This window comes from Nerophis ophidion, linkage group LG24, assembly GCF_033978795.1.
Source record: "Nerophis ophidion isolate RoL-2023_Sa linkage group LG24, RoL_Noph_v1.0, whole genome shotgun sequence".
Classification (NCBI taxonomy): domain Eukaryota; kingdom Metazoa; phylum Chordata; class Actinopteri; order Syngnathiformes; family Syngnathidae; genus Nerophis; species Nerophis ophidion.
In genome coordinates this window covers 2,778,558-2,791,227 of record NC_084634.1, presented here as the reverse complement: position 1 = coordinate 2,791,227, position 12,670 = coordinate 2,778,558, and positions in this window count along the sequence as shown.

Genomic DNA, 12,670 nt, shown 5'->3' with positions numbered 1-12,670 from the left:
TTATTATTATTAATTATTTTAGTCACAAATCTTTTCATTGAGGGCATTTTGTCCGAAATATGATCATTAATTTCACCTTTTAATTCCTACTGTTGTTTTATTTGTATTATTATTATTATTATTTGATTAATATTGTTGTTATTATTACTGTTATTTTATTATTATTATTACAGCTGTTATTACTGTTATTTATTATTATTGTTTTTATTATCGTTACTATTATTTCATCATTATTATCCTTGATATTTTATCATTGTTCTTATTATTATTTTCGATATTGCAATTTGGAAATCTTCACATTTTTATCATTATTTTATATAAGGATAGAAAAAAGAATCTCTATAGTCTTTATTTCGTTTCTATTCTGACGTCATCGTCCTGCACGATGAAAGGTGTTTTATTCCATATTTGCACACGATGTTTCGGGAACTGTGGGGGATATTTTATTGTTGCGTCGACTTTTATTTGGCTGGTTTTGTCACGTTTCAAAATAAAAGAGCCGACACTGGAGTGGAAAGGAAGGACGCCTAAAACGGACTAAAATAGTCCGTCGGTCGAATAAAAAAAATGTACTGAAATATATCATATTTTTATTTCAACATTTAGTTATCGGAATATGTTTAATATTTATTTACGGAATCCCCCCAAAAATATTTCTCGAAACCTTGGATTGAATTGAGGGGGGTAAAAAAAAAAAAAAAAAAGACTAATATTGACAATTCTAGCCTAAATGTGCCTTTAATCCATACTTTTATTGATATTACGGATCATAAATAATATTTGAAATACGTTTAATATTTAGTTATAGACTTGGAATGTCATTTTAGCAAAGATAAAATAGACAATAAAGGAAATGATCAATTTAATAAAACAAACATTCAACTGATAAAAATAAGTCACATCAAATGAAATATTAAATGTGATTTGATTTAGAAATAAAAGAAACATTGAATTATTGGTAATAAAAAGTTGATCGGTGTTAGAAATAAAAGCAACATTAAAATAAATATTAAATGTCGTTTCAATCAGAAGTAAAATAAATAATAAATTAATAAAAAGTCGAACATAATTAAAAGTAAACGAAACATTAAATGAAATATTAAATGTAATTTAAATTAGAAATAAAAGAAACATTAAATTAATAATAATAATAAGTTTAACAAAGTTAGAAATAAACGCAACATTCAATAAAATATTAAATGTCATTTAAATTACAAATGAAACATTAAGTTAATAATAAGTCCAACATTATTACAAATAAAACAAACATTGAATAAAATAAATAAAAATATAATAAACATTACATTAATAGTAATAATAATAATAAGTTTAACAGAGTTAGAAATAAAACCAACATTAAATGAAATATTAAATGTCATTTAAATTAGAAATAAAACATTAAGTTAATAAATAAGTCGAACATAATTACAAATAAAAGAAACATTGAATGAAATATTAAATGTGATTAAATACAAAATAAAATAAACATTACATTATTAATAATAATAAGCTTAACAGAGTTAGGAATAATTCAAACTTTAAATGAAATATTAAATGTTATTTAAATTAGAAATGAAATAAACTTTCAACCAATAATAACAATAATAAGTCTAACGTAATTAAAAATAAAAGACACAATAAATTATTAATAATAAAAAGGTTAACAGAGTTAGAAATAAAAGCAACATTAAAAGAAATATTAAATGTCGTTTGAATTAGAACTAAAACATTAAGTTAATAAAAAGTCGAACATAATTACAAATAAAAGAATTATTGAATGAATAAAAAATAAAATAAACATTAAATCAATAATAATAACAAGTTTAACAGAGTTAGAAATAAAAGAAACATTGAATGAAATATTAAATGTCATTTAAATTAGAAATAAAAGAAACATTCAACTAATAATAATAAATAATTATAATAATAAATCTAACATAATTACAAATAAAAGACACGATAAATTATTAATAATACAAGTTGAACAGAGTTGGAAATAAAAGCAACATTAAATGAAATATTCAATGTCATTTAAATCAGAAATAAAATAAACATAAAATTAATAATAAGTTGAACAGAATTAGAAATAAAAACAACATTAAATGAAATCTAAAACGAGTAAAAGAAGAAAGATGAAATGAAACAAAGAAGAGTTGGAGACGTCTCACTCTTCATCTTCATTTTGTGCTCAACTTCTGTGGCGCTTGCTAACATGCTAACATGCTAACATGCTAACATGCTAAAGTGCTAACATGCTTTCTATCCCTTTAACTTTTGACAACATTCATCTTGTGTCCAAAATGCTCTCCAGCAGCAAAAAACAAATTAAAAATGTTCCTGCCGTGAAATTTTGCCGGCGAGCAAAAACAAAAAAAAACAGGAAGTCGCACGTGCGCGTGCGCATGCGTGTGTGCGCGCGGCAAACGGCTCGTGAAAAAATGTTTTTAATGAGAGTGAAAATCCCGTGTGAAGGTTAAACAAAGTGAACAAAGTGCAAAGTGGTGTCGCTTCCATTGACCCCCCCCCCCCCCCCCACCCTTCTCCCCCCCCCGCGGGCCAATTAGGAGGCCGGAATATTTCCTTCCAGGCGCGCTTTTCTTCGCTGCGCTGGGAAAAAAGTTGGCGCGCTCCCGCTGCTCCTCAAAGGACGCGCGCCTCTCACGCGCACGAGGAACTTTTGACAAAGATGATTTTTTTTTCTCGTTTTTATGACATTTTTTTTCACATTTTTGTTTACATTTTTACTAACCAAACCATCGTTTTTTGCCCCCTGGAATTGTCTGAAGAAATGACAATTTTCACAATTAATTTCTATTACGACTAAACTGATTTAATATTTGTGTTACAATTGTATAAAACAATTAACTATGCTACAATTAAACCAATTAAAAATATTTATATTACGATTGTAAAAACTATTCAATATTTATATTACGATTGTAAAAATTATTAAATATTTATATTAAAATTGTAAAACCTATGACATATTTATTTACAATAATAAAAACGATTAAATATTTATATTAAAATTGTAAAAACAATTACATATTTATATTACAATTGTAAAACAAAATAAAATATTCATATTAAAATTGTGAAAACAATTAGATATTTATATTAAAATTGTGAAAACAATTACATATTTATATTACAATTGTATAAAACAATTAAATATGCTACAATTAAACCAATTAAATATTTATATTACAATTTTAAAAACAATGAAATATTTATATTACAATTGTAAAAAAATGAAATATTTCTATTACAATTGTAAAAAATGTTAAATATCTATTTTTACAATTGTAAAACCTAAGACATATTTATTTACAATTGTAAAAACAATTAAATAATTATTTTTCAATTGTAAAACTAAATAAAATATTTATATTACAATTGTAAAAACAATTAAATATTTATATTAAAATTGTAAAAACAATGAAATATTTATATTAAAATTGTAAAAACAATTACATATTTATATTACAATTGTAAAAACAATTAAATAATTATATTAAAATTGTAAAAACAATTAAATATTTATATTACAATTGTAAAAACAATTAAATAATTATATTACAATTGTATAAATGATAAATAAATGATAAATGGGTTGTACTTGTATAGCGCTTTTCTACCTTCAAGGTACTCAAAGCGCTTTGACACTACTTCCACATTTACCCATTCACACACACATTCACACACTGATGGAGGGAGCTGCCATGCAAGGCGCTAACCAGCACCCATCAGGAGCAAGGGTGAAGTGTCTTGCTCAGGACACAACGGACGTGACGAGGTTGGTACTAGGTGGGATTTGAACCAGGGACCCTCGGGTTGCGCACGGCCACTGTCCCACTGCGCTGCACTGTATAAAACAATTAAATATGCTACAATCAAACCAATTAAATATTTATATTACAATTTTAAAAACAATTAAATATTTATATTACAATGGTAAAAACAATTAAATAATTATATTACAACTGTATAAATACATTAAACACTTGGCAATGGAAAGTATTTAATTTCTTTAGCAATTGTATAAACCAGTTAAGTAGTTCTCACTAGAAATTATTTAATTCCTATCGCAAATATGTTATAAAAATGCAGTTTTTTTAATTACAATGAAAACAATCATTTTGAAATGTTTACTTTTATTGTGTGAATACATTTTGGACATTTTCTTGCAGTAAGTAAATAATACAATATATATATATATATATATATATATATATATATACATATATATATATTGCAGCGAATTCTTTTTTTCAACATGAATCCCATTTTTCTTTCTCTCATTAAGTCAGTATTAATATTACATCTTTATTAAACAGTAAGCAAAAAACATTAATTTTAACAGTAAGTGAATACCATTTTTTTAACAGCAATTAATACTTTCTTTTAACAGATATTAATAGCACATTGTTTTAGCAGCATTTGAATATTTATCTGTTTTTTTTTAGCGTAAACAATACGAATAGATATTTTTTAACAGCAAGTAAATATTACTGTTTTTGTTTTAGCAATAAGGCATTTATTTATTTATTTTTAGCAGCAAACATTTTTGTATATATATATATATATATATATATATATATATAAATATATATATATATATATATGCATTTGTTTTAAACAGTAAGTAAAAACATCAATTTTAACAGTAAGCAATTAATCAGGATACATTTTTTTTTAGCATAAACAATATTTTTATACATTTTAACAGTTAGTAAATAATACTTTATGTATCTTTTTAAAACAAAAAAGTATTTTCTTTTTTAGCAGAGCATTTTGAACATGCATTATATAATAAATGTATTTTTTACAGTATGTGAATTTTACTGGTTTTTTTTTAGGAGTAAATAAATTTTTTTATTTTTTTTACGGTACGTTTGTATTTTGTTTTTTCTTCAGCAGCAATAAACACTTTTTCAATCTAATATTTCACAGAAATGTATCCTTTTTTTAAAGCAGCAATTAAGAATTGTTTTAACATTAAATACAACAACAATTTTTCAAAGACAAAATATATATTAATTTTGTTTTTTTAGTGTAATCAGTGAAAGTGAAAGTGAAAGTGAAAGTGAAACAAGTATATTTCAACATAGAGGACACTAACAAGGTGACTGTTGTGTACTGTAAATGTAAATGTTGTGTTTACATCATTTTTGTTGTCATGCGGTGGAAAATTAGATTGAAGTAAAGAGAAGACGACAAAGAGAACAAAGTGATGAAAAGAAAAAGAGAAAATGAAAGAAAACAGGAACGTTTATTTTCAGTATTGAATCTTCTTTTCATGGCTTTCATGTTTGGGATCTTTTCACCTCAGACAAACATTGTAAACATCGTAAACATATTTAAACTTGTAAACATTGTAAATATTGTAAACATATTTAAACTTGTAAACATTGTAAACATATTTAACATCTTAAACATATTTAACATTGTAAACATATTTAAAGTTGTAAACATTGTAATTGTTGTAAACTTAGTAAACTGTGTTAAACATTGTAAACATAGCAACATTTGTATACATTGTAACAATAGTAAACAATGTTTAACACAGTAAACACAGTAAACATTGTAAACATTGTAAACATTGTAATTATTGTAAACATTGTAAACATATCAAACTTTGTATGCATTGTAAAAATAATAAAAATAGGAAACATTGTTTAATACAGTAAACATTGTAAATATTGTAAACATTGTAAATATTGTAAACATTGTAAATATTGTAAACATTGTAAACCGTGTTAAACATTGTAAACATAGTAAAGATTGTAAAAGTTGTAAGCATTGTAAACATTGTAAACCGTGTCAAACATTGTAAACATAGTAAAGATTGTAAAAGTTGTAACCATTGTAAACATCGTAAACATTGTAAACTCAGTAAATATTGTAATTATTGTAAACATTGTAAATATTGTAAGCATTGTAAACATCGTAAAATCGTGTTAACCATTGTAAACATCGTAAACATTGTAAACTTTGTAAATATTGTAATTATTGTAAACATTGTAAACATAGCAAACTTTTTATACATTGTAAACATAGTAAACATAGTAAACATTGTTTAATACAGTAAACATTGTAAATATTGTTAACATGGGAAACATTGTAAACATCTTAAACATTGGAAACATTAGAAACATAATATACATAATAAACATTGTAAATATTGTAAACATTGTAAACCATGTTAAACATTGTAAACATAGTAAAACCGTGTTAACCATTGTAAACATCGTAAACATTGTAAATATTGTAATTATTGTAAACATTGTAAACATAGCAAACTTTGTATACATCGTAAAAAATAGTAAAAATAGGAAACATTGTTTAACACAGTAAACATGGTAAATATTGTTAACATGGGAAACATTGTAAACATTGTAAACATCTTAAATATTGTAAACATTAGAAACATAATATACATAATAAACATGGTAAACATTGTAAACCGTGTTAAACATTGTAAACATTGTAAACATAGTAAATATTGTAAATATTGTAAGCATTGTAAACATAGTAAAACCGTGTTAACCATTGTAAACATCGTAAACATAGTAAACATTGTAAACATAGCAAACTTTGTATACATCGTAAAAATAGTAAACATTGTTTAACACAATAAACATTGTAAATATTGTAAATATTGTAAATATTGGAAACATCGTAAACATTGTAAACATTGTAAACATTGTAAACATTGCAAACATTGGAAACATAATAAACATAATAAACATAAACGTGTTGAACATTGTAAACATTGTAAACATAGTAAACATTGTAAATATTTTAAGCATTGTAAACATTGTAAACATAGTGAAACCGTGTTAACCATTGTAAACATCGTAAACATAGTAAACATTGTAAACATAGCAAACTTTGTATACATCGTAAAAATAGTAAACATTGTTTAACACAATAAACATTGTAAATATTGTAAATATTGTAAATATTGGAAACATCGTAAACATTGTAAACATTGTAAACATTGTAAACATTGTAAACATTGTAAACATTGCAAACATTGCAAACATTGCAAACATTGGAAACATAATAAACATAATAAACATAAACGTGTTGAACATTGTAAACATTGTAAACATAGTAAACATTGTAAATATTTTAAGCATTGTAAACATTGTAAACATAGTGAAACCGTGTTAACCATTTTAAACATAGTAAACATAGTAAACATAGTAAACATAGTAAACATTGTAAATATTGTAAGCATTGTAAACATTGTAAAACCGTGTTAACCATTGTAAACATACTAAACATAGTAAACATTGTAAAACAGTAAACTGTGTTAAGCATAGTAAACATTGTAATCATAGTAAACATAGTAAATATTGTGAGCATCGTAAACATTGTAAACATAGTAAAACCGTGTTAACCATTGTAAACATCTTAAACATAGTAAACATAGCAAACTTTGTATACATCGTAAAAATAGTAAAAATTGTAAACATTGTTTAACACAGTAAACATGGTAAATATTGTAAATATTGTTAACATTGGAAACATCATAAACATTGTAAACATTGTAAACATTGTAAACATTTTAAACATTGGAAACATAATAAACATAAACGTGTTGAACATTGTAAACATCGTAAACATCGTAAACATAGTAAACATTGTAAACATCGTAAACATAGTAAACATTGTAAAACAGTAAACTGTGTTAAGCATAGTAACCATTGTAAACATCGTAAACATAGTAAACATTGTGAAATATAGTAAACTGTGTTAAGCATAGTAAACATTGTAATCATAGTAAACATAGTAAATATTGTGAGCATCGTAAACATTGTAAACATAGTAAAACCGTGTTAACCATTGTAAACATCGTAAACATAGTAAACATAGCAAACTTTGTATACATCGTAAAAATTGTAAAAATAGTAAACATTGTTTAACACAGTAAACATTGTAAATATTGTAAACATTGTAAACATTGGAAACATAATAAACATAAACGTGTTGAACATTGTAAACATCGTAAACATAATAAATATTGTAAACATTGTAAATATTTTAAGCTTTGTAAACATTTTAAACATAGTACAACCGTGTTAACCATTGTAAACATTGTAAACACAGTTAACATTGTAAATATTGTAAGCATTGTAAACATTGTAAACACAGTAAACATTGTAAATATTGTAAGCATTGTAAACATTGTAAACATAGTAAAACCGTGTTAACCATTGTAAACATAGTAAACATTGTAAAATATAGTAAACTGTGTTAAGCATAGTAAACATTGTAATCATAGTAAACATTGTAAATATTGTGAGCATCGTAAACATTGTAAACATAGTAAACCGTGTTAAACATTGTTAACATCGTAAACATAGTAAACATTGTTAACTTTGTAAGCATTGCAAATATTGTAAACATTGTAAACTGTGTTAACCATTGTAAACATTGTAAACATTGTAAATATTGCTAACTTTGTAAGCATTGCAAATATTGTAAACATTGTAAATCGTGTTAAACATTGTAAACATTGTAAACATTGTAAACATTGTAAACACTGTAAACATTGTAAACATAGTAAACATTGTGAGCTGTGTACACCATAAACATATTAAATATAGTCAACAATGTTAAACATAGTAAACATGGTATTCATGGTAAATATTGTAAACATTATAAGATTGCAAGCATTTTAAACATTGTACACATAGTAAACAGTTTTAAACATCGTAAACATAAACATCCTACACATTTTAAACATTGTAAATATTCCAAACATTGTAAACATTGTAAACATGGTTAATATAATAAATATTGTAAACATTGTACACATTTTACACATTGTAAATATTGTAAACATTGTAAAAATAGTAAACATAGTAAACATGGTAAACATTGTAAACAATCTAATTATTGTAAACGTAAACATAGCAAACATCGTAAATATTATAAATACTGCAAACATTATAAACATTGTAAATTTTGTAAACATTGTAACGATTGTAAACATAGTAAATATTGTAAATATTATACCTCAAACATTGCAAAAATACAAACATCATAAACACCCTACACATTGTAAACATTGTAAGTATTCCAAACATTGTAAACATTGTAAACATGGTTAATATAATAAATATTGTAAACATTGTACACATTTTACACATTGTAAATATTGTAAACATTGTAAAAATAGTAAACATAGTAAACATGGTAAACATTGTAAACAATCTAATTATTGTAAACGTAAACATAGCAAACATCGTAAATATTATAAATACTGCAAACATTATAAACATTGTAAATTTTGTAAACATTGTAACGATTGTAAACATAGTAAATATTGTAAATATTATACCTCAAACATTGCAAAAATACAAACATCATAAACACCCTACACATTGTAAACATTGTAAACATTGTAAGTATTCCAAACATTGTAAACATTGTTAACATCGTAAACATGGTTAATATGATAAATATTGTAAACATTGTACACATTTTACGCATTGTACAAATTGTAAATATTGTAAACATTGTAAAAATAGTAAACATCATACACATGGTAAACATTGTAAACAATTTAACATTGTAAACGTAAACAAAACAAACATAGTAAATATTGTAAATATTGTAATCATTATAAACATTTCAAAATTTGTAAACATTGTAACTATTGTAAACATAGTAAATATTGTAAATAGTATACCTCAAACATTGCAAAAATTACAGACATCATAAACATTGTAAACTTTGTAACTATTACAAACATTGTAAACATTACAAAAATTGTAAACATTGTAAACATCGTACATATAGTAAGTATTGTAAACATTGTACACATTGTAAATATTGTAAAAAATTGTAAACATAGTAAACATCATAAACATGGTAAAAATGGTAAACATTGTAAACAATGTAAACAATGTAATCATAAACATAGGATGTTTACACAGAATGCTAACAACACACAATGCTAACAACAAGCAATTTAAACAACAGGCAATGCTAGCAACATGCAATGCTAACAACACAAAATGATGAAACAGAAAATGCTAATAACATGAATGCTAGCAGTACTGTTGCTAACAACATGCTTTGCAAACAACACGGAATGCTAACAATACACAATGCTAACAACAAGCAATTCAAATTGAACAGAATGCAAACAACACAAATGCTAACAACATGCATTGGAAACAACACAGAATGCTAAAAGTATGCATTGCTTATAAAATGCTAACAACAGTCGTAGCCGCGACTGTCAAGTCGAACATTTTTTTTTCAGCACAATTTTTTAGTACATGAAACCCAGTTCTGACTTGGAGGACTTGCCCAGGATGCCATGAAGTATTTTCAGGTAGTGCCTGTGTTGTAGTGGCCGGGTGAATGCAGTAAAGGACAGATAATATATACATTAAAAAAACATTTATTTTTGCAGTAAATAAATACACATTTTTTTAGTAGTATTTGGATGTTTTTTATTAGTAAATATATATATTTTTGAATAAGTAAATCATCAAAGCAGTGATTTTATTTTGGTTTTACAGGAATTTATAATTTTTTAAAATGAGAAAATAAATAATTTCAATAAAAAAACATTATATATATATATATATATATATATATATATGATATATTTATTATTATTATTATTATTTTTATTTTTTATTTATTAATTTATTTTTTTTAACCAAATATAGGGCTATTTTCTTTGTTTTTTAATATAATTAAAAAAAAATAAAAATGTTTTAGCAATTAAATAATAACTGAAACAATTTTTAACAGTAAGTAAACAACAATTTTAATTTTGGCAAATTTTTCAATATATATTTTGTAAGAGTAAATATATATTTTTTAGCAGTAAATAATACACGTTATATACTTTTTAACAATAAATAATATTTTTAGCGGCAATTGCTAATTCATTTTTTTTTTTTTTTAACAGTGAATACATATTTTATTAACGGTAGGTTTTAGTAATTAAATAACAATGAGTTTTTATCCGTAAGTAAATAATAATTTAGTTTTTGTCAAATTTTTAATTTTGTTCATTAATTATGTTTTCCCAGTAAATAATACATACCGGTATTTATATAATTTTATCATAATACTTATTATTCCTTCATGCGAGCTAGTATGCTAACATGCTAACATACGTACCCATATTTGGGTCCAAATATTAGGGGCAGTTGTGATGTACTATATCATTGATATTTGTATATATATTTTTCCTTTATGCGAACTAGCATGCTAACATGCTAAAATGCTAACATGTTCCCCGTATTTGGGTCCAAATATTAGGGACGATTGTGATGTACTATATCATTGATATTTGTATATATATTTTTCCTTTATGCGAACTAGCATGCTAACATGCTAAAATGCTAACATGTTCCCCGTATTTGGGTCCAAATATTAGGGACAGTTGTTATGTACTATATCATTGATATTTGTATATATATTTTTCCTTTATGCGAACTAGCATGCTAACATGCTAAAATGCTAACATGTTCCCCGTATTTGGGTCCAAATATTAGGGACAATTGTGATGTACTATATCATTGATATTTGTTCATATGTTATTCCTTCATGCGAGCTAGCATGCTAACATGCTAACATGCGCACCCATATTTGGGTCCAAATATTAGGGGCGGTTGTGATGTATTAGATCATTGATATTTGTATATATATTTTTCCTTTCTGCGAGCTAGCATGCTAACATGCTAAAATGCTAACATGTTCCCCGTATTTGGGTCCAAATATTAGGGACAATTGTGATGTACTATATCATTGATATATGGTCATATATTATTCCTTCATGTGAGCTAGCATGCTAACATGCTAAAATGCTAACATGTTCCCAGCATTTGGGTCCAAATATTAGGGACAGTTGTGATGTACTATATCATTGATATTTGTTCATATATTATTCCTTCATGTGAGCTAGCATGCTAACATGCTAACAATCTTCATGGACACACACACACACACACACACACACACACCCACCCACACACACACACAGCAATTAGTGACTTCCTGTGGCGGTGGTCTGGTCGTGTGTGTGAGCGGCGACAGTGAGTCTCGGGCAGGTAAAGCGATCTGGCTGATAGCATCATGCTAACAAAGCCTCACCTTGTTTGTTTCCACACTTTCTGCTCTACTTCGGAATCTTTTCATTCACCGAGAGAACACTTATACGCCCCCTCCCTCCCCCCCGCCCCCCTACCGCCACCGGAGCAGAAAATGACAACCTCTCCAAAGGCACGTATAAGTGACTGTTAGCATCTTAGCATAGCTAAAAACAATCACAGCTTCGATAGCTTTGTTTGTTTGTGTGTTACTGTGTATGCTAGTGTGTATTGTTGGTGTGTAAGTGTGTGTGTGTGTATTGTCATTGTTTGTGTGTATTTGTTTGTGTGCGCTACTTCAAACAAGCTAGCCAGCTAGCATCTTAGCATAGCTAAAAAAACATTTTCTTTTGAGCATTCTGTGTGTTACCGTGTACATTAGTGTGTATTGTTAGCGTGTAAGTGTGTGTGTGTATTGTCATGGTTTGTGTGTATTTGTGTGTGTGCTACTTAAGCTAGCCAGTTAGCATCTTAGCATTGCTAAAAACAATCACAGATTCGACAGCTTTGTGTGTTTGTGTGTTACTGTGTATGTTAGA